The 24,391-nt window shown below is 45.3% G+C and overlaps 1 protein-coding gene across 2 annotated transcripts in view; it reads left to right on the top strand.

Moving 5' to 3' along the window:
- The window catches only part of SDR16C5 (short chain dehydrogenase/reductase family 16C member 5), a 240,841-nt gene that overhangs the window by 165,305 nt on the left and 51,145 nt on the right, over positions 1-24,391 (top strand). The gene's annotated exons all lie outside the window — the stretch shown is intronic.

Here is a 24,391-nt window from a genome sequence, read left to right as displayed (position 1 = left end):
GTTTTTGAGTATTAGGATCAGTACAAGTGTGAGCTAACGTATTATAGAGTGTATGGGAAAATTTCAGTGCAGAAGTAAATGTGAAGTTTAAAATTGAAGCGTGATCAGACCATGATTTATTCTTGTCTGCCACGATCAATAGTTAAAAACAGTGCAAAAGAACAGTTTCAACAGATAACTGTCCATAAATAGTCAATCGGTCAACATGATTCAGCACCTATAGGTAAGTATACACTCAGTGCTTTCATCAGGACCTATCAAATATTGATGCTACTGCAATAGTGAAAGAAGTGAATAGAACATTAATGTGAAAAGTACCATAAAAAATCTACTGTGAAACAATACAACCTTATTACTTGTTTCTCACAGTTCACAATTCTCGTATCTCTTGGGGGATCTATAAGAAATACAAAGAAGGTACATAAAAGTAGACGAGTGTTGGGGGACAGTATGTGTGTCATACATACAACCTTTGTAACTACAACTTGTTATCAGGCTAGCCCTCATAGTGGGCACTCATCCACCGAGCCTTACCTCAAGAGTATGGAGAAATTACCTCACCCCACCTGGCAACAGTTCAGGGTAAAGGAGGCACCGCTCTGTAAAAGGAGAAACAGAGTACACGGATATATTAATTATGGTGCACTGTTCACCTTTACCGTTTTTCAGAAAAGCCAATTGTCCGACACACAGCATGGACAGATACAACTCTCAACACACAACACATATCATGTATATTTCCTCGAAAAAAGGGATATGCCGTTCTTCTTAGCACTCGGTAGTTAGTAGTGCTTTCAATATCTAACTGGATCGCACTTAAAGCAAAGTTCTAGCTAGATAGCTGAACAATCATGTGATCCTCTCAAAATAGTAATGCCATAATGAATGGTCTCCCTAGATTTAATGTAGGTATGACCATAGATCATAATGATGGATAAATGTTGGAATCCTGACTGCCAAAGACTCGTCAAGAACCATTAAAGACATGTTGTTGTAAAACAAAAGAAGAGAGCTGCTGTAATAGTGAGCCCTCCTTTGTAACCAATCTAAACAATGTGCAAGCACCAAGGAGACAGTACATCGTGGGACGTTAAGTAAACAAAGGGAAAGATAAGCATTCCGTCTTCCAGGTCAGAAAGATTAGGTCAAAGAGACACACTAGGTCAAAAAGACCGTATCGAGCAAACGCGGGCAAAATTCACGCTAACAGACACTATCACCAGCTCTTACCTGGCCAACGGTACCTTGGACGGTCATCCAAGCCGTCGGGGAGGTACCGATCCCAGGAGCTTGTGATGTTTTTAGTGTACAGCCTGTTGTGCTTCCGCGTCCGATTCGGCCGGCGCGTCATCCCGCAGTGCGTGATCACGCCCATCGCGAGATACGCTATTGTATCGCGGGATCATGGGAATTGTAGTCCCATTGGCAAGTATGCGATATTTAAAATATAACTACGCCCATTAAGCGTCACAGATAGTGACAAGGATGTAATCTATTCGTATGACGAGAAGAATATAATTCAATCCTCTGTTGATATATCCTCAAAAGCAGAAAGTCATGTTAGAGGCATATATTCGAAAGGGCTTTCCCTATCGCAACAACAATAACCAACATACTAACAATGTTTAAGATGATGTAATAATGTAGATAAACATGCTCAGGGCGACATGGATACTACAAAACATTTTTGGGAAGATCATACTATCGATGTTTAAGGTGGTAAAGCATGAGGGACAGTATGGATAAAATAATACTGAGTGATCCTATATCCACAATAATGCCGATACACATGGAAGGGAGGGTATGTCTGCTTAACAAAATATTATACTTAATGGAAAGATACCACTTCCTTATTAAATGCAAAATACAGTTGTAATACCCACTGGGGCATATATCGAGCCCGACAGACTTGACATAGAGCTAGTGAAAAAATCTATGGGTATCTCCCCAGTATAGCAGTATGCATACAGATAAAGAGCTTACATTAATTATTTCACAAAATGGTCCACGGAATGAAGTCATTAAGACCCTTTGTGTCGCTCTTTATTCTGAACACCCATTTTTGTTCCCTCAATAAAAGGAATTTGGATATGTCAGTTATATGTTCAGGGACAAAAGGTTGCTCAAGGATAGTCCAGGCAAGGTCCTCTAGTCGATGGTTCATTTCCAAAAAGTGGGTGGTCATTCGTGTGGCCTGTTTTTTGCACCTCACTTGCTCATGTGCTCCATTATTCTGAGTTTCATTTTGCAGGTGGTCATCCCTACGTAGTTTAGTTTGCAGGGGCAAGTAATAAGATATACCACCTTATTACTGTTGCAATTGGTAAATGTATTCTGTATCCATGGTCGGTCGGTCCCAATCTCTACGGACTTGGATTTTATAGTAAGTGGACATACTTTGCACGTCCCACAAGGGAAATGACTCTGTATAGCTGGTAAACCCATACAGTGTCTTGAGTCTGTGGCTTAGGACTAAAGGGTCTAGTGTGCACAGGTTTATCTCACAAAGTGCTGCTCCTTTTGAAGGTAAACAGGGGTTCGGGTAAACGTTCACCCCCAATATTCAGTATTTTCCAGTGTCTTCGTACCATTTTTTTGACTTCATTTGACACTGTACTGAACGTGTTGACAAAAGTCAATTGCGGCGCAACGTTAATTTTTAATCTGTGACTGGACACTTTTACTTACTTTGCTCCTTGCTTCAGGGGCTGCGCTGAGGACACCGCGCACCCCTTGTCCTCCTGGGACTTCCTTGTTTGCCGCCACCAGAGCGCCCCACGCTGAGCGTTCCCTCCCCCTCTGACGGGCAGGTCACGAGGGCGGGGACGGGCGTGCCTACCTTCTTGGGCTGCTCTCTGGTTGGCGGGGCAGCTCCTCTGTCCCTCCACCCCCTGCCACGCCCTGCTACTTCCGGCCCCTTACTTATGGCACTCCAAACCCGGCCGCGCAGCGGACGAGCGCAGCGGGCGCGACGAAGGCGCGCCGAAGTTAAGCCCGTCTGCGCCCGTCCGCAACGGGCCGGGACCAGGGGCCACATCCCCTGCCCCCTTGTTGTCATACACGCCTGTACAACTCCTCGCCTGCACCGCTGAGGTGCCTCTTTCCCATACTCTCATGCAGCATCTTGTTGCATTAGATATCTATGTCCCCCATTCAGACCGTGTTGTGTCTCCACGCCCAATCCCTCCCCTGCCTACGCTGGACACCGGATCTCCCCCCATAGGACCCTCATCACCCCCTCACACTGCTTCTGCCTATCTCCTCAACACTCGTTCGGCAGGCAAGCACCAACTTGACCTGTTTAACCTTCTAACCACAGACTCCCCAGATTTTCTGTTCCTAACGGAAACTTGGTTTTCTGAGGCTTCTCTCCCCGACATTCTTGCCATCCTCCCCGACTCTTATTACGCCCTCCGGGCTGACCGCCCCGTGGGCAAGACCGGGGGGGGTGTCGCTATGATTGTTCGATCTACTATTCAATTCCAGCTTCTCCCCCAAGCATCTATAGCTGGGGTGGACTTTCTGGTCGCCCGCTCCTCTAATCTTTCCGCACCTCTCACTGTCGTCCTTGTCTACTGCCCTCCCCTGAACATGCCCCTGTTTGTGGCCTCCCTGCAGGAACTCCTCGCCACGCTTGTAGTTAACAACTCCTCTGTTCTCCTGCTTGGTGACTTTAACTACTGGCCTGGCGACCCCAGGGAGGACTCAGCGTCCAAGGACTTCACGGCCACTCTCCTATGTCTCAACCTTAAGTTCCACGTATTGGTCCCTACTCACAATCTTGGACACATTCTGGACCAAGTCTGGTCATCCCAGGACATAGTTTTCCCCCCCAGCATCCTCCCTTGTACATGGCCTGACCATTCTCTCATTTCCTTCACCATCAACATTGGCTCCCCTTACAAACCCCCTCGCCCCAAGAATGTTTTCTCACGTAGCTGGAATCGTGCTGACTTGTCCTCCCTTTCTCACTCCCTCGCTTCTTCTCCCCCAGACCTCACTGGCATTTCCCATGACTCACAGGCCGCTGCAGTTGGCAACTGGCTATCTTCCGCATGTGATTTAGTAGCCCCCCTCAAGTTAGTCAAGTCCATTCGCCCTCATGAGGCTCACCGTTGGTTCAACTCGGAGCTCAAGACCCTCAAATTGGAGCTTAGACGCTCAGAGCACCTTTGGCGCCGTAGCTACTGCCCCGACCTCAAGGCCAAACACAAATCTCTTCTTAAGGAGTACAAGAAGGCCATTCTGGCCACAAAGACCAAGTATTTCTCCGAACAAGTGGCTCTTTCGGCTAACAAATCCAAAGAAATCTTCTCCTTGGTCAACAACTTGGCCACCTCTGATCGCGCTTGCCCTCACTTCACTCCCGCCCAGGCTCTTTGCTCTTCGCTAAACAACTTCTTTATCGAGAAGATTGTTAAAATTAAATCCAACATCTTGGTCACTCCTTTTACTCCACTTCACTCTGTCCCCTCTGCGCCTATATCTTCCTTTTCTTCTTCCCCCCCCTCTCCTTGGACTCTTTCCTAGCTCTGCTCACTAAAACCAAGTCTGGCTCCTCCTCTGATTGTGCCCCTGCCCGCATTCTTAAAACTCTTTTTTTCTTCCTGTCCCGCTACCCCTCTCTCCCTCCTTAATGCCTCTCTTTCCACTGGATTGGTCCCTTCTTCATTCAAATCTGCTATTGTTTCCCCTATTCTTAAAAAACCTGGTCTTGATTCTTCTCTCCCTGCTAACTTTAGACCTATCTCTCTTCTTCCCTATCTTGCTAAAATCCTGGAATCTTACGTCACCTCCTGTCTCTCTGCTTATGTTGAACAGAACCAACTCATTGCTTCTCACCAAGCAGGTTTCCGCTCGGGTCATTCGACCGAAACCGTGGTGCTAGCCGTCCTTGACGAGCTCAAAGCCAAGGCCGACGTCAACTCTCCCCAAGCTTTGATTCTCCTCGACCTGTCCGCTGCGTTTGACACGGTCGACCATAACATTCTTTTGGACCGTGTCAGCGCAGCGGGCATACAAGGCCCTGCCCTCTCCTGGATCACGTCCTTTTTGACAGGACGTTCTCAAGCTGTTCACCTCCCCGGCTTTTCCGCTCCCCCCCCTCCCGGTGCCCTGTGGGGTCCTCCAAGGTTCCTCCCTTTCTCCCCTTCTTTTCAATCTTTACATCCATCCACTCATCTCTTCCCTCCTTGAGCTGGGGGTCTCTGTGTATAACTACGCAGATGACCTCCAGCTCGTCTTTGATCTTTCCTCTCCTTCTCACTCCCTATCTTTCTTCCACTCCACCATGGTCTTTATTTCTGGGTGGATGAGCGCCAACCACCTCAAGCTCAATCCAGATAAGACTGAGCTTGTCCTGACGGGCGGCTCATCCAGCCCTTGGTCCCCTGCCTTCTGGCCCCCTATCCTTGGCCCCCCTCCCACTCCTGTTCCCTCCGTTAAAACACTGGGCATCTAGGTCAGTCAGGACCTGTCCATGCACGGCCAGGTCAGTGCCGTGGTGTCCTCCTGTTTCCTCTCCCTCCGGATGATCCGGAAAATCTCCCGCTTCTTTTCTCTTGACTCCCTCAAAATCATTATTTCCGCCCTTATCACTTCCCGCCTTGATTATGGCAATAGCTTGTTCGCAGGCATTCCTGCCTACGAAACCCGCCGCCTTCAAGCTATCCAGAATCAGGCTGCCCGTCTCATCTTTCACTTGCCCAAAACCCATCACATCACTCCCGTCCTCAAATCCCTCCACTGGTTACCCATCCTGCAGAGATCTTTGTTCAAACTAGGGTGCCTTGTTTATCGGGCCCTTGATCACTCTGCACCGGCTTTCATCAATTCTCTGATTTCCCTTCACACCCCTGCCCGCACTTTCCGTTCATCTTCCTCTGCCCTCCTCACTGTTCCCCGTTTCCACAAATCTCGCACTGGTGGAACCAGATATTCTGTTCTTGCACCCCGGTTCTGGAACTCCCTTCCTCTCTCTATGCGTTCGATCCCTATTTTTTCACACTTCCGTAAAGCGCTCAAAACTTTCCTGTTTGCCCTGGCCTACCCCCGCTAAACCTCCTGGCCCTGTCTGTTCTGTTCTTTAGAGCTCTCAGCGCCAGGAAGCCGTTTTGGCCATCGTGCGCTCTACAAATAATTTCATTCATTCATTCATTCATTCATTGATGTTGTTTCTTTGGGGGCACAAGGTTCTAAAAGAGCCTCTCTATTATTGTTACCTGCACGTTTGGCCGCACGTCTTACCAATTGTGCAGGATAGTTCCTTTCTACCAAGTGAGATGTTAGCTTCTGGTCATGTTTCGGAAGTTATCTCTAGTGGAACAGTTCCTGCGAATCCGCAGGAACTGGCCATAGGGTAAATTATCTTTCAGTGCCCTGGGATGGTGACTCTAATAGCTCAAAATGGAATTACTCGCCATGGGTTTGGTGTACAATTCAGTCTCAAGGCCATTAACCGTAAATCTAAGGAAATTGTTTCGACCATTCATCCAAACCAGGAAGTTGTTAACGCTGGTGATATCCCCTCGCCATATGACTGGAATGTCGTCAATAAATCGCCTCCAAAGGCGTATAGATTCACGGAAAGGATTGGATTAATTTAACACATGCTCCTGTTCGAAACCATGGACATAAAGATTCCCCAGGCTGGGAGCAAAAATGCTTCCCATGCTGGTCCCTGATATCTGGAGGTAGATCGTGTCCTCGAATCTGAAGAAATTGTCTTTCATGGCAATTTGTGCACAGCCATGATGAAGTGAGTCGGTGTTATTGAGTTTAGATCACGCTGTTCCAATAACACATTTACTGTGTCAAGTGTCTCATCTTGCGGAATCGAAGTATATAATGACTCAACGTCAAATGAAACCATCTCAGCACATCAAGATACCAAAGATGTGCTGAGATTGTTACCTGAGATAGAGTTCAATTTCGAAACAGATTTGCTTGTTTCATTTGACGTTGAGTCATTATATACCTCAATTCCGCAAGATGAGACACTTGACACAGTAAATGTGTTATTGGAACAGCAGGATCTAAACTCAATAACACCGACTCACTTCATCATGGCTTGTGCACAAATTGCCATGACAGACAATTTCTTCAGAATCGAAGACACGATCTATCTCCAGACATCAGGGACCAGCATGGGAAGCATTTTTGCTCCCAGCCTGGTGAATCTTAATGTCCATGGGTTCGAACAGGATCATGTGTTAAATGAATCCAATCCTTTCCGTGAATCTATATGCCTTTGGAGGCGATATATTGACGGCATTCTAGTCCTATGGCGAGGGGATATCACCAGCGTTAACAACTTCCTGGTTTGGCTGAATGGTCGAAACAATTTCCTTAGATTTACGGTTGAGATAAACAAACACAAGTTGTCGTTTCTGGACCTGTTGATTGTAGCCTCTCCCAATGGCCTTGAGACTGAATTGTACACCAAACCCATGGCTAGGAATTCCCTTTTGAGCTATGAGAGTCACCATCCCAGGGCATTGAAAGATAATTTACCCTATGGCCAGTTCCTGCGGATTCACAGGAACTGTTCCACTAGAGATAACTTTCGGAAACATGCCCAGAAGCTAACATCTCACTTGGTAGAAAGGAACTATCCTGCACAGTTGGTATGACGTGCAGCCAAACGTGCAGGTAACAATAATAGAGAGGCTCTTTTAGAACCTTGTGCCCCCAAAGAAACAACATCAAGATTGACATTTGTCAACACGTTCAGTACAGTGTAAAATGAAGTTAAAAAAACGGTACGAAGACACTGGAAAATACTGAATATTGGGAGTGAATGTTTACCCGAACCCCTGTTTGCCTTCAAAAGGAGCAGCATTTTGCGAGATAAACTTGTGCCCACTAGACCCTTTAGTCCTAAGCCACAGACTCAAGACACTATATGGGGTTTACCAGCTATACAGGGCCATTTCCCTTGTGGGACGTGCAAAGTATGTCCACTTACTAAAAAAATCCAAGTCCGTAGAGATTGGGACCGACCGACCATGGATACAGAATAAATTTACCAATTGCAACAGTGATAAGGTGGTATATCTTATTACTTGCCCCTGAAAACTAAACTACGTAGGGATGACCACCCGCAAAATCAAACTCAGAATAATGGAGCACATGAGCACAGTGAGGTGCAAAAAACAGGCCACACGACTGACTACCCACTTTTTGGAAATGAACCATCGACCAGAGGACCTTGCCTGGACTATCCTTGAGCAACCTTTTGTCCCTAAACATATAACTGATATATCCAAATTCCTTTTATTGAAGGAACAAAAATGGGTGTTCAGACTAAAGAGCGACACAAAGGGTCTTAATGACTCCATTCCGTGGACCATTTTGTGATATAATTAATGTAAGTTCTTTATCTGTATGCATACTACTATACTGGGGAGAAACCCATAGATTTTTTCACTAGCTCTATGTCCAGTCTGTCGGACTCTATATATGCCCAATTGGGTATTACAACTGTCCTTTTGCATTTAATAAGGAAGTGGTATCTTTCCATTATGTATATTTTGTTAAGCAGACATACCCACCCTTCCATGTGTATCGGCATTATTGTGGATATAGGATCACTCGGTATAATTTTATCCATACTGTTCCTTATGCTTTACCACCTTAAACATCGATAGTATGATCTTCCCAAAAATGTTTTGTAGTATCCATGTCGCCCTGAGCATGTTTATCTACATTATTACACCATCTTAAACATTGTTAGTATGTTGGTTATTGTTGTTGCGATAGGGAAACCCCTTTCGAATATATGCCTCTAACATGACTTTCTGCTTTTGAGGAAATATCAGCAGACGATTGAATTATATTCTTCTCGTCATATGAATAGATTACATCCTTGTCACTATTTGTGACGCTTAATGGGCGTAGTTATATTGTAAATATTGCATACTTGCCAATGGGACTACAATTCCCATGATCCTGGGATACAATAGCGTAATCTCGCGATGGGTGGGATCACGCACTGCAGGATGACGCGCCAGCCGAATCGGACGCGGAAGCACAACAGGCTGCACTTTAAAAATATCACAAGCTCCTGGAATCGGTAACTCCCCGACAGCTTGGATGACCGTCCGAGGTACCGACGTCCAGGTAAGAACTGGTGATAGTGTCTGTTAGCGTGAGTTTTGCCCGCGTTTGCTGTATACAGTCTTTTTGACCTAGTGTGTCTCTTTGACCTAATCCTTCTGACCTGGAAGACGGAATGCTTATCTTTCCCTTTGTTTACTTAACGTCCCACGACGTACTGTCTCCTTGGTGCTTGCACATTGTTTAGATCGGTTACAAAGGAGGGCTCACTATTACATCAGCTCTCTTCTTTTGTTGTACAACAACATGTCTTTAATGGTTCTTGATAAGTCTTTGGCAGTCGGGATGCCAACATTTATCCATCATTATGATCTATGGTCATGCCTACAATAAATCTAGGGAGACCATTCATTATGACACTACTATTTTTAGAGGATCACATGATTGTTCAGCTATCTACCTAGAACCTTGCTCTAAGTGTGATCCAGTTAGATATTGAATGCATTACTAAACACAGAGTGCTAAGAAGAACTGCATATCACTTTTTTCGAGGGAATATACATGATATGTGTTGTGTGTTGAGTGTTGCATCTGTCCATGCTGTGTGTCGGACAATTGGCTTTTCTGAAAAACGGTAAAGGTGAACAGTGCACCATAATTAATATATCCGTGTACTCTGTTTCTCCTTTTCCAGAGCGGTGCCTCCTTTACCCTGAGCTGTTGCCAGGTGGGGTGAGGTAATTTCTCCTTACTCTTGAGGTAAGGCTCGGTGGATGAGTGCCCACTATGAGGGCTAGCCTGATAACACGTTGTAGTTACAAAGGTTGTATGTATGACACACATACTGTTCCCCAAGACTGGTCTACTTTTATGTACCTTCTTTGTATTTCTTATAGATCCTCCAAGAGATACGAGAATTGTGAACTGTGAGAAACCAGTAATAAGGTTGTATTGTTTCACAGTAGATTTTTTATTGTACTTTTCACATTTATGTTCTATTCACTTCTTTCACTATTGCAGTAGCATCAATATTTGATAGGTCCTGATGAAAGCACTGGGTGTATACTTACCTATAGGTGCTGAAACATGTTGACCGATTGACTATTTATGGACAGCTATCTGCTGAACTGTTCTTTTGCACTGTTTTTAACTATTGATCGTGGCAGACAAGAATAAACCGTGGTCTGATCACGCTTCAATTTTAAACTTCACATTTACCTCTGCACTGCACTTTTCCCATACACTCTATAATACGTTAGCTCAAATCTGTACTAATCCTAATACTCAAAAACATCATTGGGCTCCTCCATCAATAGGGTGGAGTTGAAGCCCTATTCAAGGAGACACAGATGATGAAGCATGTCACCTGGAACGGTGAGTGATGGGAATCCATACAATTTTTGTATATTTTTTTAGGATTTATGTTGAGAGAGAGTCTTGGACAGCTATAGTATCTGTGTTCCTTACAAATAGACCCCGGGATATATGTTGTGTTTATATGTTTGGTAATAGGCGCATTCTAATGGCTGTTCCTTCAGCAAACAGTGACACAAGCATGTTGTGGTTCAGCTCCGCTCTAGACACCTCAACATCCTTTCCTGCATCTCAAGGCGAGTAATGAAGCCCACAGGACCCAGACGTAGACTGTCACATGGGGAGTAGTTTTCCTCAGGAGTCTGTCACGCCGTGGTTAAATGTTGGTGTGTTGAATACCAAAGCAAAGCAGTCCTGTCTTGATTTCACTTCATCCCTCTTTCGTTTACTTCCATACCCTCCCAGGCTTCTATCTCTCTTTCATGTTTATTCCCTTTCTCTTGTTCTGTGTCAAATGCCACTGATGAAAAAGAAGTACCGGTACCTTATAAACAATGCTGGTGGGCACCACCTGCTCAAATTAAGCACTGAGTAGGGCCTACACAGCAGGCTGGAAACTGAATCCCAGGGCAGCAGTTACCCTGGATAGATAATTGATATAACTAAAGAGCTACACAGCATTACCTGCTCACAGAGCACTATCTTAACAAGCATTGTCGAAGCCAATAGTTATGACATTGCCAAGATAATTCGATTTTCAACTTTTTTTAAACAATGTCACAAAAAGAATAAAAAAAAGTTTTTGCAACATGCTTCCAATACATTTAAAAAAATGTAAAAACATTCAGTGATGTGTGCTATTTTTTAAATAGCTGACTTTATTTGCTCGTTCCATTTTATTATGTATGAAGGAGACCAGAATAAATTCTCACCTAAAGAAGCAAGAAAACTACAGGCACCAATTATGCTACATGTCACCTTAGAACACCAACTTTTAAAAAGGAAGCTTTACACACTGGCGATCCTAGCACCATCTACCCAACTAAAGAACAGAGGCCGCTCCAACTAAGGGAGAACTGGGAAGCCCCCATTGTGGTTAGCCGTTTAGAAGCACCGTAAAGTATCTTTTTGCACTGATTGTAGCGGTTGATTTGGCCACAAACGCTGCACTCTCTGCATTCCCAACACCAGCAAAAATCTGCACTAGCACCAAAGTGCTTTTTTAACTGTTGGGAATCCAACTTATTTAAAGTTTTTAATGCTTATTGATACTATAAACGTGCACCTTATATTTTACCATGTTCTTACGGTTTTAATTGACGCTTCTGTGTTGCAATGGTTTTTAGTAACTATGCAAATGAAATACATTCTTATGAAATTCTGTCTAAAAGGGGATTTGAAATACATCTAATTGGTCTCCCGAAGTGGAAACACCATAAATGGGCAGTTTTTAAAGTTGATATTAATAAATAAAATAAAAGGGACACTTCGAACCAATTTTGTCAGTGTAGACAAAGGAACAATTTGTAGCGCATGGAAACAATGTGCATAGGCTTTGTGCAGTCACTGAAAGTGAAGGGAGCCAATGCATAAAGTGGGCTAACCCATTGTTCCATGTTGTATGCTGTGGTGGGCAGAAGCAAAATGTGACTAACAATTAAACAGACCACTGCATGGAGCCCGCTTACCAGAAGACCCTCTATGTATGTATGTTATCAGTGATTTACTTATTTATTCAAACCAATAGTTTGCAGAGACAGCTAAGACAGTCTCAAAGGCCAAACCTAACAAGCATTGGCATAGCCAATAGGTCTCGCCTTTGGGACCTTGTAAGTGTTTAGTTATCCAGCACAATATCCTTGGTGCAACAACATCAACTGTTACATGGCTAAACACTTCTAAGATCTCAAAGGTGAGACCTATTGGCTATGTCAATGCTTGTTAGCCTGTGTCACTGGAGTAAGTCATATGGACTCACTCACCTTTTGAAAAGTTCCCCTGCTGTGTGCTTAGCTCACCCTGGGCATATATATAGTTGAATTTGCTTAATAAATACGGGACTAAGTCCCATGCGGGACAACAAGGTAAACAGGAACTTCCATTCTAATGAATCAAATGCCTTTGTGGCGTCTAATAGTGTAGCTATTGCCTAAACATGGGGGGCCAAATAATGCAGTAGGCCAAAAAGTGTCCTCGGGTTATGCGCAGTCGAACTACCCGGTATAAACCACGATTGATCAGATAGAGCTATCTGTGGGAGCATCGGTTGTAGCCTGTTTGCAATTAAATTAGCATACATCTTTGCATCTAGGTTAATTAAGGACAGGGGGCGGTATGAGTCCGGCTTAGTCGGGTCTTTGTCAGGTTTCAGTAGGGTGATTATGATAGCCTCAGACAGGGTGGTGGGGAATATGCCTGTGTCCATAGCCTCCAGATAAACCTGCAATAGACTGGGGACTAGAACATCCACATATTACTTATAAAATGCTGCAGTCAACCCGTCTGCTCCCGGTGCTTTGCCTGCTGGCTTACTATTTATTACCTGCCTAATGTCTTCCACTGTGATCGGTAGTTCCATATATTCTCTAGCGCCGTTATTTAACCAAGCCAGTGCGATAGTATCTAGGTAATCAATAATTTTGTTCTGGGATGGGTCGGTCTGTGATGCGTTTAATTGTTGATAGAATTAGAACACCCCCGGAAATTCTATGTACAATGTCCCAACTACCTCTCCTGTATCTGTTTGCATTTCAGTTATGTAGTCTGCTACCCTGGGTGAACTAAGTAGACCTGCCAATGTTCTCCCCGAGCGCTGTCCCTCTCCATATCGCTTCGCCTGCGTGTGTTTGTATAAGTATGTTGTTTCCCTTTCTGCCTTTGCCTGAAATTCGTCAATTTAGTTCTAATTTGCCCTGCGGAGGCAGTGGATGGGTTCAATGTTTGTGATCTCTCCAACTCTCTAAGCTTGCGCTCAAGTCTAATTAGTGTATTACGTATATTCCTTAAGACCCCCATTCTGAGTGCTATGCAGTCGCCCCTCACAACAACTTTAAATGCTTCCCACAGTGTGCCAGGTGAGTCTACTGTTCCCTTGTTCAGTGTAAAGCACTTGTCTATTTTCTCTCGTAGTTCTTCTCAGAAAACCTGATCTAACAGTCCGACAGATGGGAATCTCCAGCTAAACGGTTGAGTGTAGGGTCCGGGCACTTTCAGTTGTATCTGAGTGGATGCATGATCCTAGAGAGTGCTTGGGTGGTGTACAGCATTTGTTACCCAAGTGTGTAGAACCCTAGAGACCAGCCAGAAATCCAGTCTTGACCATGCATTTCGATGATGTGTCGTACACGTGCTCTGACTGTTGGGTGCAGCGCTCTCCAAGAGTCAACTAAACATAAGTCTGCTATAATATCCGTCAACACCGCAGCTGCCTTGGGATGATGTTCACGAGATGCACCCTGTCTGTCCGCTACGTCCGAAAGGGCCACATTAAAATCGCCTCCCCACAGCACTGCTGTTATTCATTGCTTTCACTTTCTGCCATATATGTTGAAACAATTCTGGAGTATCTGTGTTTGGGCCATAAGCATTTATTATCACTGTAGGTGTATTGTATAATGTACCCTGAAGTATGATGGACCTGCCTTCCCTATCTGAGACCGCATGGTGCGTCTTCCAGTGTAGCCCTTTTCATATAAGTATTGCGACCCCTCTAGTATAATTAGAGTACCCCGCTTCAACCACCTCTGTTATTCCTAAGCAAACCCGCTGCCGTAGTGGGCAAAAGGGTTTCTTGTAATAGACATATGTCTACCCCGTGTCTTGAAAGGTAAGAGTGGATCAATCTGGTCTTTCTGCGGTCATTCAAACCTCTAGCATTCCACGTGAGACATGTCAAGTGCGTCATGTTGCTGTCATGCAACAGGAATGTTTGTGGCCCGTACTTATCCCGTAGTCCCTGAGGCCAGAGGCAGACAACTGTACAGTTCTGACATAATGCAAAGTATCCTTACTCAATCTTTGGCAAGCAGGTCTGAACATATTGTTGTTTATCATTCTCAATCTGCAACTACGTCTGTGTACATAATATGGCAGGCTTTCCCAACATAACTTTTCCCTCTCCCCACCCCCACCAACCCCCAAATAGGTTGTGAAATTCCCCCCCCTACCCCCATCCTCCCAACAACTGTAAACTCACAATCCACAGTAGTGGACAAAAGGGACTCATCCCATGGGGGCACGTGAGGTCACCGGCAAAACTTTCCTGCACTTTTGGCAGGGTGGCCGAACATGCTAAGTGCTACCTTAAACCATGAAACCATTCAATATTTTATATCTACAGCTACTGTGCTGGATAACCAATAACATATTAATCATGCAACTTAATACTCTGAACCGTATAAGATTCTAACAGTTACATTTGACTATCACACCCAGCATAACAGTGTACCAAACATATCACTTATCTGCGCCTTCAATGTGCATGTCTTGGTCCATCAGTCATTGTCACTTAGATTATTCATAGTTTGGGAGTCGTTGGTCACCACTTTTTGTTTTTGCTCCTTCGCCAGTTGTTTCACGTACTTTAAAGCCGCTTTGGCATCCGTGAAGGAGGTGGGCCTGCCAAGACCCTGGACTCGCAACTTGGTAGGATATATTAATGCGTACTTGGTGCCAAGCTGTTGAAAGATTTTCTTCGCTGGTATAAACTCTCTTCGAGCCGCCTGAACTTGCAACGTGAAATCTGGATACAATGAGATTTCATTTCCTTTATACTGTATGGCTCCTTTCTCCCTTGCTAACCTAAGGATAGTGTCTCGGTCTCTGTAATTGAGCACTCTCGCCAGTATAGGTCTCGGCGTGCTCCTGGTTGTGGCCTGGGGCCCAGTGTCCGATGTGCTCGTTCAATTAGGAACATGGCGGACAGGTCTGATCCGAATATGTCTGTCATCATTGTCTCTACGTATTTTTACAAATTTTGTATGTCCGTTGATTCAGCAATTCCAGTGATTCTGATGAAATTCCTCCTCGACCTCGCTTCTAAATCCTCGTTCTTCTGCTGTATCACATATAATACTCCATCCATTTCTCGCAGTTTCTTGTCTATCTCCGTTTGGCTTTCTTCTGTCTCTGTCACTCTAGTTTCCAAGACCTGCATACGGCCTTCCTGTTTTTTCACCCTTTGCGTTATCTTGTCCATTCTCTCCGCAAGTGCATCCATTTTCGAATCTTTTCCTTGAAGACTTGTCTTCAAATCCTTGAACATTGATCTAATGTCTTCTTCAGGTGGCTGGCTCGCGGCCGCTTCCTCAGTGTGGTGCTGTTGACCAGGGTCGCCCTCCGTCAATTTAGCTGCCTTCTTGTCAAATGTTATTCAGGGCTGTCTCGTGTCTGGCTTTCCCATATTGACAGGCAGGGAGTGTGCCGAGGCAGTACGTGTGGTAATTAAACGCCTATCTTGCCTGCAACTCCGATTCCAGTTGCCTTGCGCAGTTCGTCTCCCTCCCTTTGCTGCTGAATTCCGGAGTCAACTTGTCTGTATAGCCCCGTTTCCGCAATGGTCCACTTCTGACAACTGAGTATACCAAGCGTCGGGCACTCCGCCCCTCACTGTCTGCACCCGAGCTCCTGCAGTCTACTCTTTCAAATGATCACTCCGTCGAGTCGTCTATTCCCTGCACCGGCAGAGCAATCTGATCAGCCACTTGATAATGCCACCAATGCAACTAGGCCTTATGACGGACCCAACCAAATGCACAGAGCGTTCCAAGTCAAAATACCTGAGTTACCTTCTGTTAATTGTTCTCTTATGCGTGGGGCGGTCTGCTCCCTCTTACGTACCATTCAATCAGCCTCTGTAGTGACGGTTACGTTATTGGCTCTGTGTGCGCTCACCCCAGCAATAATTAGGGCACGTCCAAGTATTCGTATGGTTCTCACTTTCCTCTTTGTGATGGTACCCAATTTTCAGCATAACTACGGGTTGGAGACCCCCCGCTCAGTGAAATATGCACCAACTCCACTCTTGGAGCACCACACAGGGCACCACTGAGTCTATGCCTCCTGCTGGAGTTGATTGCCGTTATCTGCACTGCCGCTCCACTCCCAGTGCGATCTCATAAGCAGTCTTTAATAGTCCAGAACAGCTATTAAGTCCGCGATTAGCCCCCAATTACTTATTACGATCACCTGGCACCAGGATAAACTGGCGGAGCTGCAGTTGTAGACTGGCGGTGCACAGCAATGCTCTGCAAAATGGCGGCCCGCTTACTGACTCCTTATCGCATTAAAGTGAGGCTCTGGTCACGGCAGTGATACTATCGAGCTTGTGCGTTAGTGCCAGTACTCACTCCGCACCGTCATCAGATTGAGTGCCCCACTATTTGTAAATTCGGGCTCCTGCTGCTGCCCCCTCTGGTGATGGCGCTCATCTGATCCAAGAACAGACGTCTCTTTTTAACTCCGTGTGCAATGGTACGCAATAAGCAGCACACATGCTTTATCCTCACCCGCAGTCATTCACAGGTGTTGAGGACAGGGAGGGATATCCTGAGCGCTTCTCGTCCCTCCAGCTGATGCGCCCTCTATCGCCGTCACATACCCCGCCTCCTTACTGCACAACTTCCCACAGCTTTCACTCCAGGCCCGACTCAGTGTGACGGAGGTCCCGGCAAGCCTCTTCCTACTGCTTATCTTCCCGCAGCTCCGATGCCCCAGTGAAATGCGATTGTTCACCTTCGATGCTCGCACAGGATTTCTGTAAATGTGATTGTCGCGGTTTTCAGTAGCATAAACTGATCAACATCGGATTAATTGTGTTTGGCCGGCGAAGCCGCTTTAACTTGCGGCCATCTTGCTACACAGCGAAGCCACGCCCCCCCACCCCATACGAAAGAATTAATGTCCCTCTAAATCTTATCAATTTGTGGTCTCCTAAAATGAAGAGGGATACAATTAAAAAGAAAAGTAATTTTTGGGAGAATTGACATTTTGCCAGATTGACTCAACCAATGACGGAGAGGGGTAGCGAAGCCCAGGTCTTCATTAGCTTCGCGCACTGTTTCGCCACCGCAGTCAGATTGAACTCAGCCATCTTGGCCATATCTTGCACTACGTTAACCCCCAGGTATCTAATTTTAGGGCGTATCTGGTGCTGAAACTGATTTTCCGGCTGGTTCCAGGCCATTATCTCCGTTTCAACGGCATTCATTTCGTACACCAACACTAGTTCAAACTCCAGGGCTTGACTGATGACCGCTGGAAATGCCTTATCTAGGTCGGCAGTATAGATCAGAATATCATCGGCATACAGGGCTACCTTCCTCTCCCACTCTCCATACCTAAACGGCTGAATGTTAACATCCTCTCTGAGTAGTTGAGCAAATGGCTCGATGTATAAGTCAAAGAGGAGAGGGGAGAGTGGGCAGCCCTGTCTAGTACCCCTAGATATATTGAAGGGTGCCGTAGTACTGCCGTTTACCAGAAGTCTAGCCGAGGGCCACCTCGACTAGACTTGTCCGCGCAAGAAAGCTTTCTTGCTCGGACAACTACCTAATAGGTCGTGCTATAAGAATAAAAAGTATAAAGAAGAGATCCTAGACATTGAAACCAGGCTGAAAAATGCAGAGGTAGACCTCTCAGTTGCAGTATCTCCTGAAATCTTACAGAAGAAACGAGACAAGATTACTGGAATAAAAGCTGAGCTTGAAAATATTTTAAATATCAGGCTTACTCGAAGGTGGGAGGCCAGTAAGATCTCCCATTTTGAATATGGAGAAGGAGCAGGCAAGCTCCTTGTTTGGAAGAGTAAATCAGACCGAGCAAGATGTTTTATTAAGGAGATCAGAAATGAGAGGGGTACGTTAGTCACCGACGAGGAAATCCGGGAAGCCTTTCTTCCAATCCATCTATCATGAGGATGTTAGGATGGATAGCTGGGTAGCCCACAGGTGGCTGGAAAATATCTCGCTTCCCTCATTTAGAAAGGGAATTCTCCTTTGAGGAAGTAATGGAGGCTATTTCCAATAACAATAACGGTAAGGCCGCAGGGCCAGATGGCTTACCTTCTGAGATCTATAGAGTTTGGGTGGCCAGGTTATACCCTTTATGACCAAACTCTTTAATCAGATTTTGCAAGCAGGCCTGCTGCCGCCAGACTCATGGAACGATGCCACTATAGTATTGATCCTGAAACCAGGGAAGCCGGCATTCAGTTGTGGGTCTTATAGACCCATTTTGTTATTGAATGCCGACTATAACATTTTCACTTCTGTATTGGCAGCACGACTGGGTGCAGCGGCTGGGGACATCTTACACTCAGACCAGAAGGGTTTTGTGAAAGGTCGCCAGATATCGCATCTAACTTATTACCTAATCAGGGCCATAGATCTGACCTCAACATATTCCATCCCTTTGGCAGCCATGACTTTAGATGCCACCAAGGCCTTTGACTGGGTGAATTGGATATACCTGTCGGCGGTCTTGGGAAAATGATATCTTGGCGAGAAGTTTTGCCGCTCAGTGCAATCTATGTATAGGAAAGGTGAAGTGTTGTGGAGCTTTCAGATGATGAGTGTGTGCTGGCAGTGTGTGTGTTTGCAAACAGCACACCCTAGTACAATACAGAAAAGGTACAGTACTGAACAGTGCACACATACTACATGTGTCTGTCGTGGCCCAATGCATGGAGGTAAAATGAAATGAAAATTGTATTTATAGAGCGCATTCTACCCTAAGGCCTCGTAGCGCTTATGTATTGTAGGAAGAGGGACAAGGAATCAAGGGTGATTGGTGAAAAGATAAGTCTTGAGAAGTTTGCGAAAGACCAAAATGTTGCTGCGCAGATGAAGAGGCAGAGAGTTCCACAGATTGGAGGCATTGAGCGAGAAAGATCGGCCGCCCCATCTGGCCCGGCGGACCTTCTTGATAGTGGCGAGAAAGGTTGAGCTAGACCGGAGGTTCCTGAGGGGTTTATAGGGCGTGATAAGGGAATGTAAGATGGATGGACCGGTTTTCCACATAGCTTTGTGGACTTGACACAAGGATTCGAACTGAACTCTGGAACGGATGGGTAGCCAGTGCAGCGTCCTCAAAGCAGGTTTGGCTGATTGTCTATGGGGGATTTGGAGCAGAAGGCGGGCTGCACTATTCTGCGCCACCTAGAGTTTTTGAAGAGTGGACTGTGGGGCGCCCAGGTACAGTGCGTTCCCATAATCAAGGCGTGGTAAGATTAGGGCCTGCACCATAATCCTTCTGGCGGTGAAAGAAAGTAGGGGTAGGATCTTCCCGAGCATCCTAAGCAAGCTATAGCAAGTTGTAGCTAACATGGTGGCCTGATGGCTGAAGCACAGGAAGCTGTCAAGCCAGATGCCGAGACTCTTAATCTGCTGTTTTGTGCTGGGCATAGGGTCCTGACATGTCGGCCATATATGTGAGGATAGGGGGGGTGGTGATTTGCCCAAAAACATTAGCTCGATCTTATCGCTGTTTAGCTTTAGATGGGACAGCTTCATCCAGTCGGCTACTGCCTCTAGGCAGCTGCTAATGGAGCACGGTGCGCCCTCTGGGGGATTCAGGGATACCACCAGTTGGGTGTCATCGGCATAGGTTATTTTTTGTATTCCAAATGGTAGTACAACCTCGGCCAGATGCGCCATATAAGCATTAAAAAGTGTGGGGCTCAGGGAGGAGCCCTGGGGAACCCCACAACCGAGCGGCCAGCAGTCCGAGAAGACATTATCTTCAAACACCTGAAAGACCCGGTCTTTGAGAAAAGATTGTAGCCAGAAGAGTGCAGACTGGGTAACTCCCAGATTTTCCAATCGACTCAGCAGGATCTTGTGGTCCACAGTGTCGAAAGCGGCACTGAGGTCCAACAAGATGATAGCCGCTGAGCCGCCTTGGTCCATAAGTCTTCGGGCCTCTTCCGTCACGGCCAGAAAAGCCGTCTCTGTCCCTTGACGAGGCCGGAAGCCTGTCTGAGATGTGTGGAGTAGGTTGTTTGTTTCATGATTTTGGACTAGGACCGAATTAAGGTTTTTCGGTTATCTTACTAAGCCAGGGAAGGAGGGATATAGGTCGATAGACAAATTGGAAGGGTCCAAATTTGTTTTTTTCAGCAGGGCCTTCACTGAGGCCCGTTGGGGAACCGTAGCTGCCGAGATTGAGGCATTTATAGTGGTCAGGATGGCAGGGCTTATTGTATTAGTGACCAAGGAGAGAAAACTGAGAGAAAAAATGTAAAAGTACTGGAAAGTATGTGTGCTGTGAAAGTACACTCAGTGCAAGTGTGTCTGCAATGTCACATTACATGGAGTACCCTGGGTTCTATTTTGGGAAGCCCAGACCTGCCTGGTGAAGCCAAGAAGAGTAGATGAATCCCACCAGGTAGATTTGTGTATGTAGGGAATCCAGAGGGAACTCCTCCCCCTCCTGAAGAGGGACGCCCCCGACAGAGGCCAACATTTAAAAAATAAAATTGTATCATGAGTACTGAGGTAATACTACTAAGGTACAATGCAAGTTTCCACTGGGAAGCTTGCATGGTAACCTGCTACTAAAGTGGAGAAGCTTGGTCATGTACAGGAGGCACAAAGCAGTACAGGGAAAAAAATGTGGGTTGCCTACCCATGGGATTAGGTGCTAGGCCTCGCCAGAAGTCAGGTGCAAGAGACAATTCACAGCTGTACACCGATGAACCCCTTTTCACATGGGGGTTGGCTGCACATGGTGGGGTATGGACAGGCCCTGGCTAATTTGCATGGGGCTGAACGTCGTGCACACAGTGGGTTGGCTGTCTATAGTGGGGTATGGTGCATGCAGCCCAAATCACAGATGCACCAAAGGTTGTGCGCAGCAGGTGGATAGGCACCCACTGAGATTATGTGCAGGGCCCGAGCACTGAAGCCAACTTTCTGCTGAACACAGATAAAGGCTGTGAACAGAGGCGAGTTGGCTGGCCGCAAAACACGACTGGAGAGTTGGCTGAATATGATTACAAAAAAACACACACACACACACACACACACACACACACAAAATACAGAAGTTTACTGAAAAAAATTAAAGTTCAAAGCAATGTTAATGCTGGGTATGGTAATAAGATCTTACCTCATAATAAAAATACCCACAAATTCACTGAATAAAATGTTAAAATGATGTTATAGTTAGGTGTTAAAATAAGATAAAAAATAATGTAAAAAAAAAAACGAAAAACACTGAAATTTACCAGTTCTAGTTTACTGAACTTACTAGAACTTGTGCCCCCACATCCACTGCTTAGGACCTCACGTTTTACAGCTCTCATGCCATGTTAAATGACATGTCCGTTAACATCACTGATGATATCATGCAAGTATTGTGTCACTGTGCTACGTGCTTTGTGTGCTTTCAATCAATTGGTTGACATGTATGCAGTAGTCAAATGTAAACCACCTTTGGCAAGGTGCACTGGACAAACCTCCATTGTGTTGTAAAATACTATAAACCACGCTGAGATGAGGCGAACGACATCCAACTTTACAGCTATGCTTAAAATCACACCCGACCTTAAAACATGTTTAAGTGGTCACGCCTACAGGGTCCATTCTTCAACAAAGTGGAACTTGTCAAAAACTTGAGGGCAGATGGCATTTAAACATGAATGTCTTATATCCCTTCACTTAACATACATTTTGCCTACAGCTCTGTGTGTTAAACTTTTTCACAGGGGCATGTGGTCAGACATGTACAGATGGATTATCTTTTGCAAAACAATCTTTGACTTTTTTCACAGATATTTTTGCCAAAATCTTGACCACTGAAATCGAACCTACTTTCAAATGCATTTTTGCAACTCCCACAAACTATCCCTCGTTTTACTGGAATGTAAACCATGCACTATATGATCTCTGATATGCACAGATACACTTTACCACAGGGCATACTACAGTTCTATTACATGCACCAACGTGTGTAATCACAGCAATTTTTACCTGAATTTGACTATAGGTCCTTTACTAACAATTGTCTTTTCAAAAAAGATGGAAGTGTTTATAGAGAAATAGAAGTAAGAATATAATGGATGATGTCATGTGAGATGTCAATGACATCATTTAACATGTCATAAGTGGAGTAATATGTGAAGTCATAAGTACTGTGCAAGTTATAGATCATTAAACTATAACTGGTGAATTTGTTTTTTTGGCTTTACAAAGAAGATTTTTACATGATTTCAACACAAAGCTCAATCTTTACTGCACCTGTGAACACACATAAATGTAAGGTTGTGTGTAAAGATACCTTGCTTAAACACCCCCAGCCATAGATTTGGATAAATCCACAATATAAACATATTTAAACACAAATAATAACATTTCATATCACTTCATAATATCTTTTTTGCATTAATAAAAAAGTACCAGGGTACAACATTTTTAAATTCCATTTGGGCCTATAGACATTCTGCAGAATAGGCTGACATCAGGCATTGTAAAAGGATGATGGTGTGGCGGGGTTAAAAGGGCGGACTGGGGATAGTGATGGATCTTCCAATGGCCTAGCTGTGGATTGAATATCCTTTCCTGTGAATAGATTAGAGAAGGAGCTGACTGAGTCTTCTGTTTAAAGGCTCCAATGAGACGGATGTAGAGAAAGAATTTCAAATGCAGTCTACAAAGGAACTATTCATTACTACTGAAACTACACAGTAAAGAATTAAACCAGAGCCTAATGTAAAATCGATAAAAACATAATGCATTTTGTTTCTTCTACAAACCAGGCTTGTCGAATACGCCAATGTGATAAGAGTCTTTAGAATTTTTTTTTATTATTAGCAATTGCAGACAAACTCGTATAACATTATATTAATACTTTGGTTAAAATCAGATGCAATAAGACCCTAACCTGTGCTATCCACATAACACATTACAGCACCATGTTTCAACCTAGTGCTTGCTATCTCAGTTCTGGTGTTACAATCACTTAAGTCAGTGGCAACATGAAAAGGATGAAAGGCTGAGTCGGCCTTGTTCAACTTCAAGCTTGTTACCTGGAGCCCACAGAGCTCTCAGCAGTGTACTCCAGTCGGACCGCTTCGAGGTCAATAAGCAGACAGCCCTGTCAAATACCACACGCCAGGAGTTAGTCTATCACGTTTTAATGTGTATCCCTGCATCCACGCAGTCAAACCATTTGTCTCGCATATTTATTTTATTGATTTGAAAGTTTTAGAGAGCGCACACATGATCCAAGGATATCAGAGTGGTGTAAAATATAAAATTTTCCCACCAGTGTAAATTGTGGTTACACTGCCAGAGGTCGCATATGCCGTTGCGTACAGATTACAAACTCCATAAATACATGGTAGCATCTGTATGTAAGTGGTCCCTGATGGATACCGAGGGATCGTCACAGTAAGTGGTAGGCTGAATGGCTCGGTAGCTTGTATGCGGTTGGACAGTGTTGCCTGGCATTGAAAGCATATTTAGCTCCTCTGAACATTGCTCCAGGCACTTTTTTTTCAGCATTACTACCCAGAGTAAAGTCTGCACTTACATTTATGCAGTCTGAGCAGGGCCCAGAGAAGCGGAGACTGGTTGCCATGTAAACCTCCTTTGGGCCCAGTTTGTTTCAATGAATACACCTCTGAGCAGCATGCAGGTCTTGGAAGCAAGCTGTGAAGGTGGTGCTGCCCCTGGGACCGGTGCTTAGCCAAGCACCCCGCGCCACGAGGCCCGCAAGTTCGAGGCGCTCTGTGCTCTGCTCAGACCCCCAGTTCCTGCTTAGAGGGTGTTTCCGTAGTCCAGCCTGCTGGTGACGAGGGCCTGGGTGACTGTATTTTCTCGTTTTGGTGAGGATCCACTTGAAGATCCTGTAGAGCATTCGGAGGGTGTTGAAGCAGTATGAGGAGACGGCGTTGACCTGCTTAGTCATGGAAAGGGTGGCGTCGAGGATGACCCCTAGGTTGCGTGCGTGGTCGGTGGGTGTCGGTGCTGTGCCCAGTGTTGTCGGCCACCAGGAGTCTTCCCAGGCTGAGGGGATGGGG

The sequence above is a fragment of the Lissotriton vulgaris genome, chromosome 4_1 (assembly GCF_964263255.1).
Source record: "Lissotriton vulgaris chromosome 4_1, aLisVul1.2, whole genome shotgun sequence".
Lineage (NCBI taxonomy): Eukaryota > Metazoa > Chordata > Amphibia > Caudata > Salamandridae > Lissotriton > Lissotriton vulgaris.
Note: the sequence above shows the minus strand (reverse complement) of the source record. Positions and strands in the feature narration are given on the sequence as shown.